Source organism: Ochotona curzoniae, unplaced genomic scaffold, assembly GCF_017591425.1.
Source record: "Ochotona curzoniae isolate NIBS_2020 unplaced genomic scaffold, NIBS_Ocur_1.0 contig_2148, whole genome shotgun sequence".
Classification (NCBI taxonomy): Eukaryota; Metazoa; Chordata; class Mammalia; order Lagomorpha; family Ochotonidae; genus Ochotona; species Ochotona curzoniae.
The window spans coordinates 135,015-154,847 of record NW_024465345.1 but is presented as its reverse complement, the minus strand read 5'-3'; the positions used below and the strand labels follow the sequence as shown (position 1 = coordinate 154,847).

Here is a 19,833-nt window from a genome sequence, read left to right as displayed (position 1 = left end):
AAAAATAGAACAATTAGTTGCTTGTGTAGAAGCTTGAGAGGGGTTTTGAGTAAATAAAAAGGACAGCTTTTCTTGAGCTGTGGTGAGAACACACCAAGTGTCTGTGTCTGTGTCTTTCTTTATTGCTGACTCCACGCACCCTTCCCGAGCTTCAAACTCGGCTGCAGCTGGACTCCAGCAGGATCCCATATGGGCACCAGTTCAAATCCCAGCTGTTCCAGTTCCCATCCCGCTCCCTGCTTTTGGCCTGGAAAAGCAGCTGAAGACAGCCCAAAGACTCAGGACCCTGCATCCACATGGAGATCCAAAAGAAGCTTCTGGCTTCTGTCTTCAGATGGGCTCAGCTCTGCCCATTGGGGATCAGTGGACAGATGATCTTTCTGTCTCACCTCCTCTTTATAAATCTTACTTTTCAATAAAAACCAGAAGAACGATAAATTCCCTTCGGAACTAGGGAGAGGAACTTTCTCTGGTCCTTGCTTAGTTCCAACTCTGGATTGCCACCCTCGCTTGCAATGACCATCATGGTCGTCCCGGAGCAACCCCTCCCCCCCAAACAAAACAAAACAAACAGCAGCAAAAACTTAGAACAGAGAACAACAAGGAAACTTAGAACTAGACAGGAAACGATCAGTGGGGCTCACGCATACCTTACTAGGTAGGACATGAAAATAAACTACTCCTAACTAGGGTATGGAGGATTTCTCTGTACACCCCTCCCAGCAGTGTTTTGCACCTCAATTGGTGTCATATGCCTTGCTTAAGCTATAAGCCGGTTTAGACTATCCCAAAATCTGCCAAGTTCAGTAAAAATTATGCTTCAACACAATAAAACACTAAATACTAAAATGAAAATAGACATGAGACAGCTGAATAATATCCTAAAGCCATTTTAAGGTAGATAGAAGCCAGTTGTATACAAACTAAAATTGAAATGTTAATGAAGTAGCACAGGATGAGGTAAAGAACTTGTATTTTCTAACATATCAGTCACTCAATACCATGTCAATTAACCCCATAATTTTGGAAACTGTTGTTGATGTTATCTTATGGCTTTTAATTGGTCAGAACAATATTCTGCCAGCTCTGCCTTTAGACCAGAGATGGTCTCCCCAAGAAACGGTTGAATTGAGCTGGACAATAAGATGCTGGACTCTACGCATGGCACATGCTTGCAATGCCAGAAACAAGACTGGATTTCAACTGTAATACTACAATAAGGTAGAGCAATCCACCATGGGGGGAGGGCACACAGAGGGGATGGGAGAACATCAGAGGCTATGAAATGATGTCATAAAATGAAATGCAATAAAAAAAAGAATAATATCAGAAAACATTTTAGCAAGTACATAAACTATGTAATTTTCCAAATATGAGAGAATTTATCATCTTTTCATTTGATTATTGGTTGTAGCCCTTGCCTATATTTCCATTGCACTATAATCTTTTTACTTTATACTTGTTGAACTCTTGTGAAGTGAATTCTGGATTATAATGTCAATTGAAAAAATGTATCATAAAACATAAAATAAAAAGAGAAAAAATATATATAAATCTTAAAAAAAAAAGGCTGACAAATCAAAAGTAACAACATTGAATCAGAAATAAAAACCGCAAACAAAAGGTCAATAGCAGATGTCTTCACTACTAAATTCTATCAAATTCAGAGCAAAGATGCTAGAGCTAATGTAAAAATATGAAAGGAAAAAAACAGTTCCAAATTTATTCTGCAACCAACAATACCTAGATTCCAAAACTAGATTCAATCAGCTGTTGGGAGATTTTAACCTACATCTGATTGTATTTTAAACTGAAAAACACAATGGAATTACTTCTTAATGCTTCTTCTGAAATAACTTTGCATACCCTAGAATAGCTAAAAAAAAAAAAAATTATAAAGCATGCCCAATAAAAATAGAGGTAAAATTATTAACATCCCATACATAAAATGAATCCAACAACACACCAATAAACTCACACATAATAATTAAGGTGTATCCAACTTTAGGATGTAGAAAATGGGCCAATAAATGAAAATCAACAAGCCAAATATTTCACATAAGCAGGATGGAAGATAAGCATCATTGGAATAATCTTATAGAAAACTTTCAATAAAATTCAATATTTTGTAATACTTACATATAGGTAAGTTGTGCAAATCTACAAATATTTATAGATATACCCCAGTATACCTCAACTGAGGTATAAGTATAGGTATAAGTATACCTCAATAAAGTATTATAGCCATCATCATTCAACTGAATGCCAAAAAATCCAAAGCTCTAAAATATGCAACAAAATAAGAATGCCAACATTTCACGGTTATGCAACTTAATATTTTCCCAGAGGAGGTAGGCAAGGGAAAGAAATCAAAGGCACAGAAACAGAAATGAAGTTACTCAATCCTTTTTGTTCTTAGGTATTGTTTCTCCTGAATGTATTAGTAGTGAAACCTAATGACTGCCAAGATGGCATTCAGCCATTAAAAAGAATAATGCTGAAAAATAGAATCAACTGGATGTAATAGGGCTCAGCGTGGTAGCCTAGGGTCTGAAGTGCTAACCTTGCATGCACCAGGATCCCACTTAGGTATCGGCTCGTGTCCCAGCTGTCCCACTTCTCATCGAGCTACTTGCCTGTGTGCTCAGAAAGCAGTTGAGGATAGCCCACGGCCTTGGGACCCTGTACTCACCTGGGAGAATCAGAAGAGGTTCCTGGATCCTGGATCCTGGCTTTGGAGCAGCGCAGCTTGGCAGCTGTAGCCAATTGGAGATTGAAGTAGCAGATGAAAGATCGTTTTCTCCTTCTCTCGGTAAATTCAACTTTTCAATAAAAATAAGTAAATCTTAAAAAAAAAAAGAAACTAGATATTATAAAATGAAATAAGCTGAATGTAGAAATAAATATAGCATATTATCATTAAGAAGAATGAGCACTGGGGATAGGAAGGAGATAAACCTGGTAGCAAAAGAGCATGTGACAGAAGGAACAAGATCCAGTGATCCATCACAGTGTGTGGCAATTACAGCTCACGATATGACAAACTTAAGCAAGTGGAATGAAGGACCTGGTATGCCTTAACAGTAAAGATAAATGGAAAGCTTGGCTACCCGGCTTACTCGGCTTATGCTATATACATATTCAAATACTGCACTGTACCTTATGGCAGCATTCATAAACATGTTGATCAAAATTTACTAGAATTTTCAAAAATTAGAAATCACCCATTCACACTAACAATGGACTATCTAAAAGAAATTTAACAGTTCCCATCTACAGAGTATAAAATATGGTTAGTGCTTTTTTAAGTCTTTATTGCTTTTTTTCTTTTTATTTATGTATCTCATGCAAGGCAAGGATTGTAGCCACTAGACTATCACTCCAAGTCCTTTTTTAAAAACAATTTATTTATTTGCTTAAAAGTGAGCATTAGAGCAAGAATCAAAGCCAGACAGATTGAGAGAGCTTCCCTCAATTTGTTCACTCCCCATGTGGCCACAATAGGCAGCAAGGTGAAGGCCCAAACCAGGAGCCTGGAACTCCATTGAGCTCCTCCACAGGGGTGCAGGTGTCCAAGGAATCGGGACATTTCCTGCTCTCTTCCAAGCACATTAGCACAGAACTAGATCAGAAAATGAATGTAAGACCATTACCAGTCCTTCCATGGACTGCTGGCATTACTTGCAGCAATGTAACATGTGACCTCTCAACACCCGTCACAAAATCTGCCAATCAAAACTCAGGGTTGCTTTTCCCATTGAACCTCTTGCTCACCCCATACTTGATTTACAATGGTGTGACCTGGCATTTTGTAAATGTCACTGTTGGAAAATTAACCTTGAACTTAGGTGGAAAGAGAGTTACATTCTTTAGTTACAATGCATCTATTCACTTGAAAGGAAGAATGACAGAAAAACAGATGTTTCATTCACTGGTTTATTTTTGAATGGCTTTAACAGCTGTGGCTGTGTCAGACTGGCTCCCAGTCCCACAATTCCTCCTGCGTCTCATATATCAGCTGCTTCTCAGATGCATTAGAAGGAAGCTGGACTGAAGGGGTGGGGCTGCCAGGACTTGAATCAGCTGCACTGCAGTGAGATGCATGCACTCCACCATACCCATACCGTCTCAGCCAGTTTTATTCATTTTTACATTGCTATCAAATTACAGCTATGGTATTCGAAATTTAATTAATGTATCTCAGTTAACAACAATAATGGCAAAAACACAAGATGAGTTCTTAGCCCAGCAGTTAAGAAACTTCTAGCTTACATTAGAATACCAGGGTTGCATTCCTAGTTCTGATCTTGATTCCAGCTTCCTACTAAAGCAGACCTGGGGAAGCAGTGCTGGCCTCAGGCACTGGGTTTCTGCTACCCACAGAAAGAACCTGCACTGGGTTCTCAGCTCCCAGCTGAAGCCCTGAGACATACTTGGCAGCTGTGGACACTTAAGAAGCAAAACAGTGAATGGGAACTCATGAGTTTCTCTCATATTCTCTTAAGCAAATAATAGAGAAATTAATCAGGTAAAAAGTTCAACATGATTTGAGATGTCAGGCCATTCAAAACGAGTGTTTGACATCAAATGAGGGTACAGACATTCACTTTCTCTACTCATATATTATTTTTTAAATGATTTTTTAAGATTTATTTATTTTTATTGGAAAGGTGTATATTCAGAGAGGAGGAGAGACGGAGAGGAAGATCTGTCCGATGATTCACTCCCCAAGCAGCAGCAATGGCTGGACCTGAGCCAATCCGAAGCTAGGAGCCAGGAACTTCCTCCCTCCTGGTCTTCCATGTGGGTGCAGGCTCCCAAAGGTTCTGGCTGTCCTCAACTGCATTCCTAGGCCACAAGCAGGGAGTTGGATGGGAAGCGGGGCTACCGGGATTAGAACTGGCACCCATATAGGATCCCTGCGCATTCAAGGTGAGGAATTTAACCACTGTGCTATTGCGCTGGACCCCACATATCATTTAATATATACACCTTTATTCAAAGTGATATTACCAATAATGAGCAACATTGTTTCAATTTACACTAACTAAAAGCAATGACAGAAATTATACACAGAGTAGGTGAAAAATTTGGGACCATAACATACCTGAACTTCTCAAGGAATAGTACAGTGTTACTTAAAATTGGGTTTAGATTATAGGCAATGAACATTGCAGACTCTACGTAAACTATACAAATAAAAATTTAGGAGACACATATCCTTTATATCTTAATAAATGAAAGAAAACAGAATCATATAAGATGCTCAATTAAAATGAAGTATGGGAATCTGGTGGAGTGCTTTCGAAAAAACACTCAGAAGAGCCTCATTCTACCGTCGAATTGCTGTGTTTGTCCTAATTCCACAACAAATTCCATCTTGCTGCTAAGACACTCCCTGGAAGCAATCAGGGAATTCTGCAAGTGAGTCTTTGCAACTACTCCGACACAGACAGAGTTCCTGGCTCCTATTTTTGGGCAGGCCTTGGCACAATTTTGCAAGAATTTATGGAGTTAACCAGAAAATGACAAATCACTCTGTCTCCATGACTTTTATAAATAAAATACCTGAATAAAAATATTTTAAAAACTATGAGAAAAAAAGATTTGAAGAATTGGCATGGACATTTGGTGCAGCTTTTCACACATAATTTTAATGAACCACAGGCTTCTCCCTTGTGATCCTAAACAGAGCAACATATTATGTAGAGGAAAATCTTATAAAATGCAAGTCAAGTGCACACCAACTTGCAGTATCAGTACAAGTTCATGCTTACAGAATAAGTTAGTGGCAACTATTTAGCAAAGTTATCACACAGAGAATTCAGTTAATACTAGATGAAAAAGTCAAGCCAACTCCCAGAGAATCACAAAATAAATAAATGCACATGAAGGAACTGTTAAATTCCAATCCTTTTACCTTACCAATGCTTTATAGAGCATCAGAATTTATCCACGATTTGTAACGTGAGAATATTGTCCCATATGTGAAACACTTGCTATGAATCAGCATATGAGAAATAAAAAGCAAGAAAAATATTGTCAACAGTATAAAAACATAAAGCCAAGGCCAGCATTGTGGTATAATATGTAAAGCTATCAATTACAATACCAGTATCCCATATGCAATCAGCTGCTTCATTCCCAACCCAGCTCTCTGTTAATCAGCTGGGAAAGTCAGTGGCAGACCATCCAAGTGCCTGAGCCTCTATAACCCACATGGAACACCTGGAGGAAGCTACCGGCTCCTGGATTCAGCTTGGTCCAGCACTGGTCATTTGGCCACCTGGGAGTGAAGCACTGAATGGATGATCTTTGTCTCTTCTAATTTGCAACTTTCACTGAAAAATAAATAAATGTATAGTTTTAAGGTTTATTTATTTATTTGAAATGCAGAGAAAAATATTCCATCTGCTCGTTCACTCCATATATGACATCAATTGCTGACCCATGCCAAAGCAAGGAAATTAGAGCTTCTTCCGGGTGTCCTGCCAGCGGCAGAGACTCAAGCACTTGGGACACATTAGGCTGCTTTCCCAGATTTACTAGTGAGGAGCGCAATTGTAAGAAGCAGCCAGATCTTGAACTGGCACCCATATGCAGGTAGCAGCTTGATTTGCTGTGCCATCACATTAATGAAGAAATAAATTTTAGGCAATCAAACACATCAGATAGAACCAGGACTTAGTCACCTCTGCAGACGCAGGTGAAAAAGACCAAGACTTGAACTCAAAATGCTTTTTTCCTCACCCAGGCATTAGGTTTACATTGTTTACAGTGTTACTGAAAACTTGGCAGAAAATAAAGTTGTCAAGAATTGTCTTATCTTATTACTGAATAAACTCAAGTTCCACGCAAGAGGAAGAAGATGTAACATTCAAATCAGGGCAATAAGTCCTACATAAGTGATCCAACTGTAAATCAAGGCACAAGGACATGACAGAGAATGAGCCCTAGGAAGCAGCCTTACACTTCACAGGGAGTTCCACTCAGAAACTTACCCAAGTTCTCAGGCCTTGGGGATCACTCTGAGGACACAGTGCCCTGGGGGGCTCACTGCACTGATTGATTGAATTCTAAGCGGCCAGAAATGTGACAATCTGGTCCTGGAAACTCCTCACAGCCTGGAGTGTCCAGCATCTTAGCTCTCTGCTGCAACCACACATCCAAAACCAAGTGATGGTTGTGACTGCTGAGATTTTATCATTATTATTATTATTATTATCAGATGTGTTATGTTTGGTTAATACCAGCTTACCATCAATTACAAAACAAGTCAATTATTTCATCTCGTGTTACTAGGGGCCACGGAGTCAAGGCTCAACCTCTATACACAGGTGCAGGATAATATTAGTGGACAACAAGTGTTAGCTCTTTCTGGTTTTTGTCACCTTTAAGAATTCATCTAGGGACCCCACCCAGAGCTATCTCCTTAGCTTATCTAGGGTCTGGTAGGTCCAAGTTCCATAGAGTCAGGGTGACTCTCTTGTCTCAGTAAACCTGCATGGTCTTCAGATCCTTGCACCAGATATTGAGCACAAAAGATACTTTTTATTAAACCAGTCAAATACATTCACAAATTTATAAATACTCCAAGCCATGAAAATTCCACTTTAACAAAAATCCTTTGTTGGTACAAACTGCCTCTGACTGAATCCACTTGTGGGTGTAAAATGAAACTGCTGTGTATCCCAACCACATTGTCCTAGGATTTACCTGGGTCTTTGCAAAGGTTTCACTCCCTAGGCAAAGCTAAGTGAACCCAGAGTGCATCAATTATTTCTGCGTTGTCCCTTAAGAAATCAGCTTCTAATTAGTTGATACCAATATGTCAGCAAGGAATGGAAAGAAAGTATTAACACTGCATGGGGCTAACCATATAAAACAGAGGGAACACAATAGATGCCCTCCAGCTTTAGGGCAGCATTCTATCATTGTACTGCTATCTTTCAGAGGCAATGAGAGAGTCAAGATAAGTTGGTCATGTTTGTTACAAAGGTTTTTCAAACTCAGCAAAACAAAAAGAGAAAGGTATTATCAAGAAACATGCAAATTTTCCAAGGGGAATCACAAAGTGAGGACATTCTGATAAAGTGTCTGCACTTCAGTTAGGTAAAAGGGAGATGTACTAAGACCTTTAAGCTTCATCTAATGTTATTTACTGTGCACAGAGTTAAAGGCAGACTTTTCATCCAGTGTCCCACTTTCCTCACGCCTGCAACAGGCGAGGCTGGGACAAGGCTGAAGCAACAAGACTGAAAATAAATCAGAATTTTCAAAACCTAAGCCACTATGTGCATTAACTCCACACTGCATTTGAACAGAACTGGAACCTATACATTCTGATAAAGCCACGTGAGCCCCAAATGTCATCTTAAGCACTGTCACACTCAGGGCAATGATAGCTTACTGTGTGTGTCAGGTGGGCAGCCACTGCTTTTCTCTTATGCCTAGTGGTCACAGAAAACAGTCCTTTTCCAGAGCTTGTTGGGAACCATGTACTATAGCCATACTGAAGCCATTTTGAATATAGATCTAGGTCAGTGGAAAGATAACAGTTAGCAAGCGCAAGAGGAACCAAGTCTTAAGACACCCTGCAGTTTCCAGATTACCTAGCAACCCACCCTGCTCTGACTACCCTTGGTGCTCATAACAGGATGCTGGCTTATGCCCTACCAGCCAGCATCCTCTTGTGAGCATAAGGGGGTTTTAGAAATACCTGCCAGCATTCTCTTGCGAGCCTAAGGGAGTTTTAGAAATGGCAACTCAGAGAGAGCTGTGAAAGCCCCCGGACCCTACTTCCTCTTCTCCTCACCCATAGATCCTGTTTTGCAGAGTACAAAGGCTTGTGTGTGAAAAATAAAATTTGGTCAGCTTCATCAGACATACTGTCCTGCTGTCCGTTTCTTGTGTCTCTTGATCCCATTCTCTCCTAGGTTGGCTGCAACCCCTGTTGACTGTCCTGCTGGACGGGACAATAGCTAATGGTTATTTTGTGGGGGAAAAACAAAGATAAATGACTAAAGTTGAATGAAATGTATCTTGGGGAAACAGTGGATTGTGTTGTGATTTTTCAGGGCAGAAGTCAGCTCTTGGCATTATGAGCAGTTCTGGACATTTAGGGATTTGTTCCATGCCTCAATGCTCTCTGGAGAACCTGGCTTATCCCCCTCTAAAATTCATGGGACGTTCATTCCCAATTACGAGAACTTAAGCAGTGGGGACAGGTGGCACCATATCAAAAGCCATCAGGATAAATCGAGCCAGGTAACTTGTACCTGATGGTTTATCCCTCGGTTCTTCCATAGAAGCCCCTTTGGGGTAGTCCCTGCTGCACCCCGTTATTTGTCTGCAAGGTCTCTATGCCACCCCAGGCTTCTGCCAACCAGAAGGCCATCACCTGATGCTGCCACTCATCCTTGGAGCAAAGCTGTGAGGTAAACTGCTGGGGTCTGTGCTGCTCTGACATTGGAACAAGGTGACTGTGAGCCCCTTAGGAGGAGCTACACTGAGGACTTAGCTGTGGGCTCCACACGCTGTTTTGCAACAAAATTAGGACCAATTTTTAAAAAAGAAAATCCGGCCCAACATGAAGTTGGAACTGTCCCTGGACACTCTCCCCTCCCCTCCGCACGATTTGGAAAAATGTGAGTCCTGAAGGTTCAAGGTCAATAACGGAGAGTGAGGCCACCAAGGTCTGGCTACTGGCCCCCCTCCCGCCCTGGGGCCTGAGGAGACGCTCTCACACACTCACCACTTCCCAGCAGCTAAGGAGTCGGGCATCCTTCCCAGGGCGCCTGAGCTGGAGGACGGTCACGGGCAGCAGGAGCTGCAGAGCCTGGGGCCTCTCACCGGCAGAGCAGTCACGGGCAGCAGGGGCTGCAGAGCCTGGGGCCTCTCACGGGCAGAGGACGGTCACGGGCAGCAGGGGCTGCAGAGCCTGGGGCTCTCACGGGCAGAGGACGGTCACGGGCAGCAGGGGCTGCAGAGCCTGGAGCCTCTCACGGGCAGAGCAGTCACGGGCAGCAGGGGCTGCAGAGCCTGGGGCTCTCACGGGCAGAGGACGGTCACGGGCAGCAGGGGCTGCAGAGCCTGGAGCCTCTCACGGGCAGAGCAGGTCACGGGCAGCAAGGGCTGCGGAGCCTGGGGCTCTCACGGGCAGAGGACGGTCACGGGCGGCAGGGGCTGGGGAGCCTGGAGCCTCTCACGGGCAGAGGACGGTCACGGGCAGCAGGGGCTGCAGAGCCCGGGCCTCTCACGGGCAGAGCAGGTCTCGGGGCGGCAGCGGCTGCAGGTCCCGGGCTTCTACCACAACAGAACCAGGAAGTCGAGTTTGGCGGCACCAGGAAACAACACCCCGTATGCTTCGGCAGGGCTTCCTGGGCGCGCGTGATTGGACCGTTCGCAGACCGTCAGAGGCGGCACAGCCAATCACAATCACAGGGGCGTGAGGGCGGGAGGGGGAGTGAGGCTTGCCTCAGCGCGGAGGCGGCCTCTCCGTTTGCAGCTTGAGCCTCCCCACAGCAGGGGGCGCTGTCGGCTCAGAGAAGTCCGCCTGCTGGCGGCTCTCCTGCCCTCTCTGTTCCCCAACTCCGGAAAGCGTGCCAACCTTTCGAGTTACAATTCACTGAACCTGCAGCAGATTCTTTCTTTACATCAGCCCTTTCCCGTTAGGTCGTTTGACTTTTTTCTGTGGGAAATGCCAAATGCTGACAAAACGATTGAAATAAAGATGTTCAAAGGCAGGGCTCCTGCGTCCTCGCAGCACATAAGGCACTGCAGGTCCTGGATTCAGCCCTGCGCCCAGAGCTAAAGGGAGACGCTGCGGCGGCGGGGCGGCCTGGGAGACGCAAAGACCCAGTCCTGCTGCCTGGGAGACCCAAGGATGCAGTGCTGCTTCCTGGGAGACCTGAGGACGCAGTGCTGCTTCCTGGGAGACCTAGGACGCAGTGCTGCTTCCTGGGAGACCTGAGGCCCCAGTGCTGCTGCCTGGGAGACACGAGGCCCCAGTGCTGCTGCCTGGGAGACATGAGGCCCCAGTGCTCCCAGGGCCGCTCAGGGTCACGGTCAGAATGGACAGTGCTGGCGCGGACAGGCCAGCGACCACAGGCGGGTGGATTTCCTGTCTCGCTTTGCTGCGGGAAATGCACAGCAAAGGCAGACCCTACAAGCAGGGGTGCACCTGCGCGGGGCGGGTGGGTCTGGGGGGCAGGCGGCACCGGGTGCGGCGGGAGAGGCGGAGAGGGCGGGGAGAGGGGTGGGGTAACGGGGAGAGGCGAGAGAGGGGCGGAGAGATTGGGGGAAAGGGGAGGCAAGAGCCGGGAAGAGGGAAGGGGAGACAGGAGGGGATCGCCGGGGAAAGCCTGGGCAGGGGCGGAGGCGGGGAGGGGCGGAGAGGCGGGGAGGGGCGGCTAACGGCCGGGCGGTGGCCAGCCTGGCCCTCTTGGGGACGGACCGGCCTGGGAACGGCGGTGGCCCCGCCCTCGGCCCGGCGCTCTCGGCTGCCTCACTTCCCCCGCCCCGCTTCCGGCCGGGCCTGCGGCTGCGCACTTCACGTCACGCCTCCCCCACGGCCTCTGCCCTCCGCAGGCCACTGCCCGCTGCCGGTGGAGGACGGACGACGAGCGTCCGTCCCTCGGGACCTGGAGGCCGGGGATGGCGGGCGGAACCCTGCTGGCCTCCGGGGCCGGCATCTTAATCCGGGCGTTCGGGGATGCCACCTCCATTTCAGTCCGGACGCCCGCGGATGGCGTGGCGGAGGGAAGGGCCGAGATGGCGGCCCCGGGAGGCTGCAGGCTGCTGGCGGCTGGCGGAGGGAAGGGCCGAGATGGCGGCCCCCGGGAGGCTGCTGGCGGCTGGCGGAGGGAAGGGCCGAGATGGCGGCCCCGGGGAGGCTGCGGCGGACTGCAGGCTGTGCTCTCTGGACCCCACACCGCTTCGCTTCATCCAGCGCGCTGTGGCGCCAGCATCTGCGCTGCCCGTCTGGCTTTGTAAAGTACAGAACTGAAGAACATTTGAAAATACAGTATACATTTATCTCTTCAATCTCATTTATCTTACTGGTGTTAATTTCCTGGTGTGTATTTTGTATTTTAATGTTGTTCCATATCTGTTTCTTATTAGTACATAGTAACTTGCTTGAGTATCTCGTTTTTGGTTTTGGTTTCTGTTGGATTACCTACATATGTAAAAGGTCTATTAATATAAATTGATAGTTCTTAAAACTTGACCACTAAGCATACAATTTCCTTACTGTGTTTAATTTCCCGTGTGAGACTGAGGAACTAAAATAAGAGCTAAGTAGTACTGAAGTGTGCTGATAGATGAATTATGAAAATAGTGTCCTAAGCAATAGATAAATAGTACTAGGATGATACTAATAAGAAATTGTATTTGGGAGTAGTATTAAGAAATAGTTAAATAAATGAATGCCTGGCAATAAAGAAAATCAAGTTAATGGCAAAAATGTACAAGTGTTAGAAGAAAACATTAGGGATAGCATTAAATGAGTAACTAGTAATAAGGTAATTGAAGCACATATGTAAGTGTTAAGAGCTCGCAGTTAGCAGGTGGTTGGGTAAGTAATGGTAATTAGAATATAGGATAAGTGATGTTAAAGTGATGCTGACTGATCAATGGCTAAGCTAACCACTAATTCTGGCTGCTGTAATGAGAGCTTCACTTGCTGTAAGGAGAACCAAGGTGAAGTCATGACAGGCCTCTGGCCGGCCTCAAGACAGGATAGGCCTAAGTTTCAGTCCCTAGACTTGAGGCAGCAGATTCCCCAAAGTGGGCCACCAGACACCTTAGACAGCCAGCCAATCAGAGGAGACTTGAAAGGTTCCCTAGTCATCAAGTGGTCAGCATCTCAAACTTGGAAGCCACTCCCCCATCACCACCTAGGTGGTCCCTTCTGCCCAGCTGTGATGCTCAGTTATCACCACCCGGAACCTGAGAGGGAGCAGTATTGCATGGCTGTAGAACCACCCCCTCACAAGCCCCTATAAAGGCTCATGATAGGGAGGGCTCACTCTCTTGGTTGTGTGTCTCATCACTGGCACTCTCCAGTACCTGCTTGCTCTCTGGCTTCCCATGGACAGACTCTGAGGACAGGTAACACCTAAGCATGGGCCCTGTATGTCTGTAGTCCTCACCCTCTGTTCACTGCTTGGGCAGGACAGTGAAGATGTTAATGGTAAAATACTTTGTATTTCTAGTGTGTATACTTCTGAGAGTTCCAGGAGAGGCGGGACCTGACAATAATCGAATGTGGACAGAGAAGCCAGAGAAAGGTGAATGTCTGCAGATTTGTAAGTGTGCCCAGGTGGGGAAGCTGAGGTATAGGTCTTCAGCTTAATGGAGGGACTTCAGGATAATGACCATTTGTTCCTCTTGGGTTGACTGGATTGCTATATCTGACTTTTTGATAAAAATAAATCTTTAAAAAAAGAAAATTATACTTCCAGTACTTTCAATGCTGGATTTTCTGCCAAGGTTGAAAGAATAAAATTAAAATGCTAGAACTGAAGTCAGAACAGGATGAGAGCTGAGCACCCTGTCCCAAGCTCTGAGGCTGAAGCCCCCAGAAGCCTCCAGGCAGTTAGCTTCATGTCTGACCAAATGTAAAATCATGAAACTGAAGCCTCCAAGAGCCTCTGACAATGCCCATTTGACTACAGCTGGCACAACGAACCCATCTAAGAAAATGCAACTTGGCGTTGAGCTTGATTTTTTTTCTTTTTGAAGAAAAAGACCACTTTCTTAAATATAATGTGAAATTATAAAATTAAAAATCTAAGTTATTACACAAATCATAATTTTAAATATTTATATAGAAAAACAGTTGCAAAATTTCAAACCAAACATGAGGGTAGATATCGTCCATGCCTTATAACGCTTCACAGGTGAGCACATGTTCTTGGGATCCAGCGCCACCATCACACAGACATGCACAGTGATGGTTGTGGGCCCAGCCACAGGCTCACCTGCTGGCACTGCTCTGGGTCCCCATGGCACCAAGGCCATTGGGCAGGCTAGGATACAGAGTATAGGAGAGCCGCTGTCTGCTCTGGCTCATAGGCCGGCTATCATTTTTGTGTGTTTCTGTGTGTGTGTGTTTTCTTCCTCCAGATGTACTGGTGTGTCCCCAGTTGCCCACAGGGAACCCCCTGCCTCTGCTGCCCACAGCTTCCAAATAGCCATGAGAGCCTTTCATGGATAATGTCATGCTGTTATGCCACTTACAATACAGATGCACACTGGACCGCAGGGTGGAGGAGATGGCCAGGGATGATGAATGATGGACATTCAGTGAGGCAGTCCCTTTGACAGCAACTTATCTACAAGGAACTGCAGCCACCGCAAGAGTCAGCAGACATATGGTGAACCTGGTCTGATGTTTGGTTACCATGATCATCATTCTGGAAGGCATGGACTGAGGTTTGCTATGGGATGTCAGCTAGACAGTGGTTAATTTGGCCGTCAGAGAAGTTGATGCTTGTTTACTGAATTGATAAGCATGAGATGTGGTTAAAGGCAGCATGTCTGGTGCAGAGGAGTTGAAGAGAGAAGCCAGGGTTGGACAGACAGAGTCAGGCACCTGTGAGGAGGGTGACCTTGTTTTCAGTTCTGGGCCTTGACCCACCTGTGGTAGATGATCACTTCCTTAGTGACTCATGATCATTTCTAAAGTACTTTCTAAATAGGTAGGGGTGGGATCTCATAAGTCGTGACATGACATGACCAAGAACTGTGGAATTGCAGGTTAGCTGGGAAGGCAGAGGCCTATGGGAATCTGTTGAACAGAGACTCCAGGAATGAGGAGGCAGAGGGCCTTCTTGCCCAGAGTAAATTTTTCTCTCAGTGAAAGCACCTTGGAGGTGCTTTCATGCTTTCCCAATAAGCATCAGTACTCAAGTGAATAGATTAGCCAAGAACAAAACTATACCCCAGATCAGAATTCCTTTGTTAGCTTTCCTGGAACTTCCTGCCCATATGAGAAATGTAAATGACTAGCCAATCAATTCTTGTGACAAAATTCTGAATTTGAACTATTTCAATTAATCCTAGCAACATAGCCTAAGTTTAAACTAACGTAATATAACCCGATGATGGTAACTAACGTTTTGCAGAAGTTTAACCTGTTTGAACTAAGTTTGAACTGTTGCTTTGCCTAACATATGAAAACAAACCCTGGAAATACAGCTTCTGTCAGTTTCCCACATGACTGTCTGCATCTTTAGGCCCCTTCTTTCCCCAGATAGCCACAAGAGAAAATGACAGAGCACAATGTAGGTGAATTAAACACTTCACCTGCATGGGCTGTAGGAGTTCCTACGAACATTGTTTGCAGCAGCAGGGACTCCTTAGCACAGCATCCTGATGGCACCCATGGGTCATGGCTTTCAAGACCTTGGTGATACAGACATCTCCTTCTTTTATCCTAATACTAATTTTCAAGTAATTAAGATTTCTTCCATAGAATTCAAAAGATTCTATGAGAAGCATTCCCGGGTTCTCGTTAGGTCTCTGGGCATTAATTCGTGGATGCAGCTGGAGAAAGCTAACAGCCATCAGAATGAGGCTGTACGAGCTGATTTCACCTGTCAAAACTCATTCAGGTCCCTCTGAAGCAGGAACTGTTTCAATACTAAAACCAATTAAAGCTGCACTTAATATTACTCCATGCAGTCCTTGATGGCCTGTGCTGACCATCTGTCTTAAAGCTGCTATCCACTTGAACTTCAGCCACATGAACTGTAAGTTTAATTATCAATATTGTGGTTTTGCAAAGGACCTTGATGGAACGTGTCTCCACCATGTTGTGCTTCTACAAATGACTGCTCCAACAGCTGCAAATGAGGACACGCCCACTTTCCAAACACAGTCAGGTCTGTGCTGCTGGATGGAAGTTAAATACCTGTGCTAACACCACCAAATATCTGCACATCAGCCATCAGGCAGAGATCCTCCACCACAGGCTCACCATCAATTTCACCATTGTCTTTCTTATGGCTGCTGCTTCAGAACAATGGGACATGGTGTTATAGCAGGCATTGATTTCTTCATGTGGTCCCTGGATGTCCCGAAACTCTTCCATGGTGATCCACGTCCGGGATGCCCTCTTCATTCAGCTGGCTGAGGTCTGGAAGGCTACTGCACAACAGGTAGTTGAGGCCCTAGGTGCTGGCCTTATTCTGCTGTTTCTAGATGCTCCAGGTGGAACTGGTGCTTCAGCAGGAAGCCAGTGCATACAGGGCCCACTGGGAACACCATTGGCAAAGTGAAGAAGGCACTGCTGTGCCTGCCACTGTGTTCAGTGCTACAAATTGAGGCAGAAGTAGGACGTGAAGCCAGAGCCACCATGGCCCACACCCTGTGAAGTCTCCCAGATCTATATCTACAGGACATTGGCCCACCCTTTCTGCTGTGCTGGATCCATGCTAGGTCTGGAGCCATCCACACACTAGCCCGCATCCCCAGCACTGCCCCACTTTGTGTGTGGCCAGGGGGACAGAGTAGGCCCTCTGACCGACACAAATGCTCAGGTTGCTGCTCGCTCTAACTGCCATCAGGCCATGGCTGCCATTCAGGCATTTCGCACACATCTGGTTGCAGGCATCTCCAGGCTCTGCTTCAAGTGAAGCTGGGTGGAGACATTTCATTCTGGCGCAGGAGAGGTCATTGGAGAGGGATCAGCAATGGGGCCAAGAGTCAAGCAGGGCACCACATGGCTGCCTCCAGCACAGGCTCTCTCAGTCAGAGGACAGGGGAAGGGGAAGACAACCATCTCTGCTCCAGTGAAGGGTGAGGAGGGAACAGGGGTGGGGGTGCTAATGGAGATGTTGGAAGTTTCATAACTTTTGCATTGGTCAAGGTTCTTTTTTAGGATGTGAAACATTAAAAAGGAAGGAAAGAAAGAAAAGGTGGTGGAGGGGGCAGGAGACGTGAACAAGGAAAGGGAAAGACAGCAAGAAAGGAAAAACAGCAGTGTCTTCCACAGCTGGACCACATTACCAGAAATTAGCCCAGAGATGGCAGTTAAAGGGAGAGTGAAAGGCAAATTCACTTCTCTGGTGCTTAGAGTTTGGTGACAAAGACACATCTTTATAATACATCTGCATTCTTTGTAGAAAAAGGAGATGATGAGAACAAAGAAAAGGAGAAGTGGGGTGGGGAGGAGAAAATAATGAAGAAAAAGAGGCAGGCAGAGCTGAAAGAAGGAATAAGCAATTTCCCAGATTAGGTTGACCTAAATAAATACAAAAACTTTGTGCAGCATCAGCATTAATGGGATTTGGAATGCTAAAACACTGTGAATTAAGTATAGAACAGGGCTGTAGATGCCCAAGCTATTCTTGAAAGGGATATTATTATTTCTTATTATTATTTTTTATTATTATTTCTTTATTTTTGCAATCTTTACATGGTTAATTAGGGCACAAAGGTTCAAGGGCTACAGGAAAGTGGGTAAAATGATTATTTTCACACAGGCTTTTTTCTTCTGTATCTGGGGTAAATGGGGTGATAAAAGGAGAAGCCCCACCCAGCCTCCTATGCATCCCAGATCCCTGATGTGGGGCATGCTCCGAGGGTCTTGCTCAAGTGGTTTTGATAGCTCAACAGTTGTGAACTGCTGCCAATCTCGGAATGGGATGTCTTAATAATGTGTAGCTTAACTGGTAAGGACTCTGTTCAGCACTTTTACATGACTGTCTGCTTGTGGCCTGAAACAGAAACTGCTCAGTTGGGTGTGGCCTCCCACCTGGGACCACAGGACTTGGGGAGCCTTAACCTTTAAATGGGCCATGCATTATTGTAGAGGAAGAATGAAGCTACTCTATTGAATGACTTAGTACTACCTATTGTATAGATGGAGGACAGCTGTCTGAGCTGGAAAATCATGAAGGCCATCCCTTTACCTAAAGGCCAATGTTGCACAAGGATGTCCTGCACCCACAGGTCCCTGTTGCATGAGGCTATCTTGCAACTAAAGCCCAATGTCATTCCAGTGTTCTGTTCTCACCCACAGGTACTGTCACATGGAACAGAAATGCTCCTGTCCCTCGTGGGCATCCTACACCCACAGGACACTGTTATTCGAAGTTATCCCTACAACCAAATGCTTTAGCTGCATGAGGCCATCCCTGCAACTAAAGGACCCTATCTCAGGAGGCCTTCCCTGCACACACAGGTCCCTGTTGCATGAGGCTGTCCTGTACCCAAAGGCCAATGTCACACAAGGCTGTCCTCATTCACAGGCACTGTTGTACAAGGCCATCCCCACAACCAAAGGCCAATGCTGCACAAGGCCATGCCTGTAACCAGAGGCCAATGGCACGTGAGTGCAAGCTGCACCCATAAACCCTTGTCACAAGAGGCCATCCATGCACCTAATGGCTTCTGTTGGCCCAGCTCCTCCTGCATGCACAGATGCTTTTTGCATGTAAATACATGAGCAGGCCCATGTCTCTAAAGGCCATCCATAATCCATTTCCCTATACCACAGATCTCTGTTGCATGAAGTGATGCCTACAGCCCAAGTCCTCTGTGACACTAGCTGTCGGAACACAGCCCATAGGAAAGCTGGGACAGCAGAGGCCTGTGGGATCCTGTTGAGAAGAGGCTCCAGGAAAGAGCAGGCAGAAGGCCTCTCACCCACAGTGTGCTCTTGCCCCAGTAAGTCCTTGGATGTGTTTTTGTGATCTCCCTGAAGATAGGCAGAAATCTGTGCTCTGTCTAGTCAATCAAGAATGGACAGTATTATCTATTCCCTGTTTCAATAACTCTGACAAGGTCACCTTGTTAGCTTCTTTGTTGTCTCTGTGTTCTTAGACATGATCTAATTCTGAGTTATGTCTGAATCATTGTTTCATGAAATGTATTAAAACTGAGACCCCGGAAATAAACTTTGTCAGTTGCCAAAAGAGCATTGTCCCTCCAATTCTTCAGGTTGCATCTCCTCCCAGGAACCCACAAGGTAAACTTGCAACTGGTGCCACAACAGGGGACCTGAAGCAAAAAAAAGAAAAAAAGAAAGGCAGAGATGACCCCTGCAGGAGGAGGTAAGCAGGCATAGAATGGGGCAAAAGATAGTGGAAGAAAAGTATATTCCCTACATTGAACTGCTGCATCATTTTTGAAGCAGGACAGCACTGTGGTTTCAAGATCCCAGCTGCAGCAGTGCTGGGACACTGTGGGAGAAAATAATCCTTGGTTGCCTGATGAACGGACCTTAGACTTAGATGTCTGGGAAAGAGTAAGAGAGAGTATTTTAAAAGCAAATAGAAAAGATGAGCGTCTTCCAGGGCAATTTTGGATCACTTGGGCTTTGTTCAGAGTAGTACTTCTCAGTATTAATGGGATGAAGGCTAAAAATTTAGAACAAGACACTGAAAACTCTTAACATAAATATGAGCTAAACCAATGTGGTAATTCTTATCTACAACCTTTCATATTAAGGTAACCTTTGTATTCTCCATCTCCTTGCTTAATAGTAACAAAATTTGTGTTCTTGCTTTAGACATATCTGAACGATGGTATTATATCAACAATTTAATCTATGTTGTGTTATACAAAAGGATCCTATTTCTATCAGATAATTTTGGCATTCCTTACAGGTATTCAGAAACTCAAAAGTTTCAGATTGCAGGCCTCAGAGAGCAGTGGACATCCTGTGTTCTGGAGCCCAGCTTGGTAATCTGGGGGGGACCACCGTGATGATTAACACAGCACCAGTTGCCGATCCTGGCTTTCAAGTTACAGGATTTACCCTGACCTTTACCTATAAACAAATATTTCACCATCTGATATGTTTGTTTTGAGTACTCATTT

At 45.3% G+C, this 19,833-nt stretch overlaps 1 long non-coding RNA gene and 1 pseudogene across 1 annotated transcript in view; both read right to left on the bottom strand.

Moving 5' to 3' along the window:
* The window catches only part of LOC121150508, a 41,522-nt gene extending 30,771 nt beyond the window's left edge, over positions 1 to 10,751 (bottom strand). The window contains exon 1 of the long non-coding RNA XR_005882980.1: positions 9,755 to 10,751. This is a non-coding gene — a long non-coding RNA (uncharacterized LOC121150508). The remainder of the gene's footprint in view (positions 1 to 9,754) is intronic.
* A 4,582-nt stretch (positions 10,752 to 15,333) lies between these two features.
* LOC121150509 lies at positions 15,334 to 16,075 on the bottom strand (annotated as a pseudogene).
* Positions 16,076 to 19,833: the final 3,758 nt, after the last annotated feature.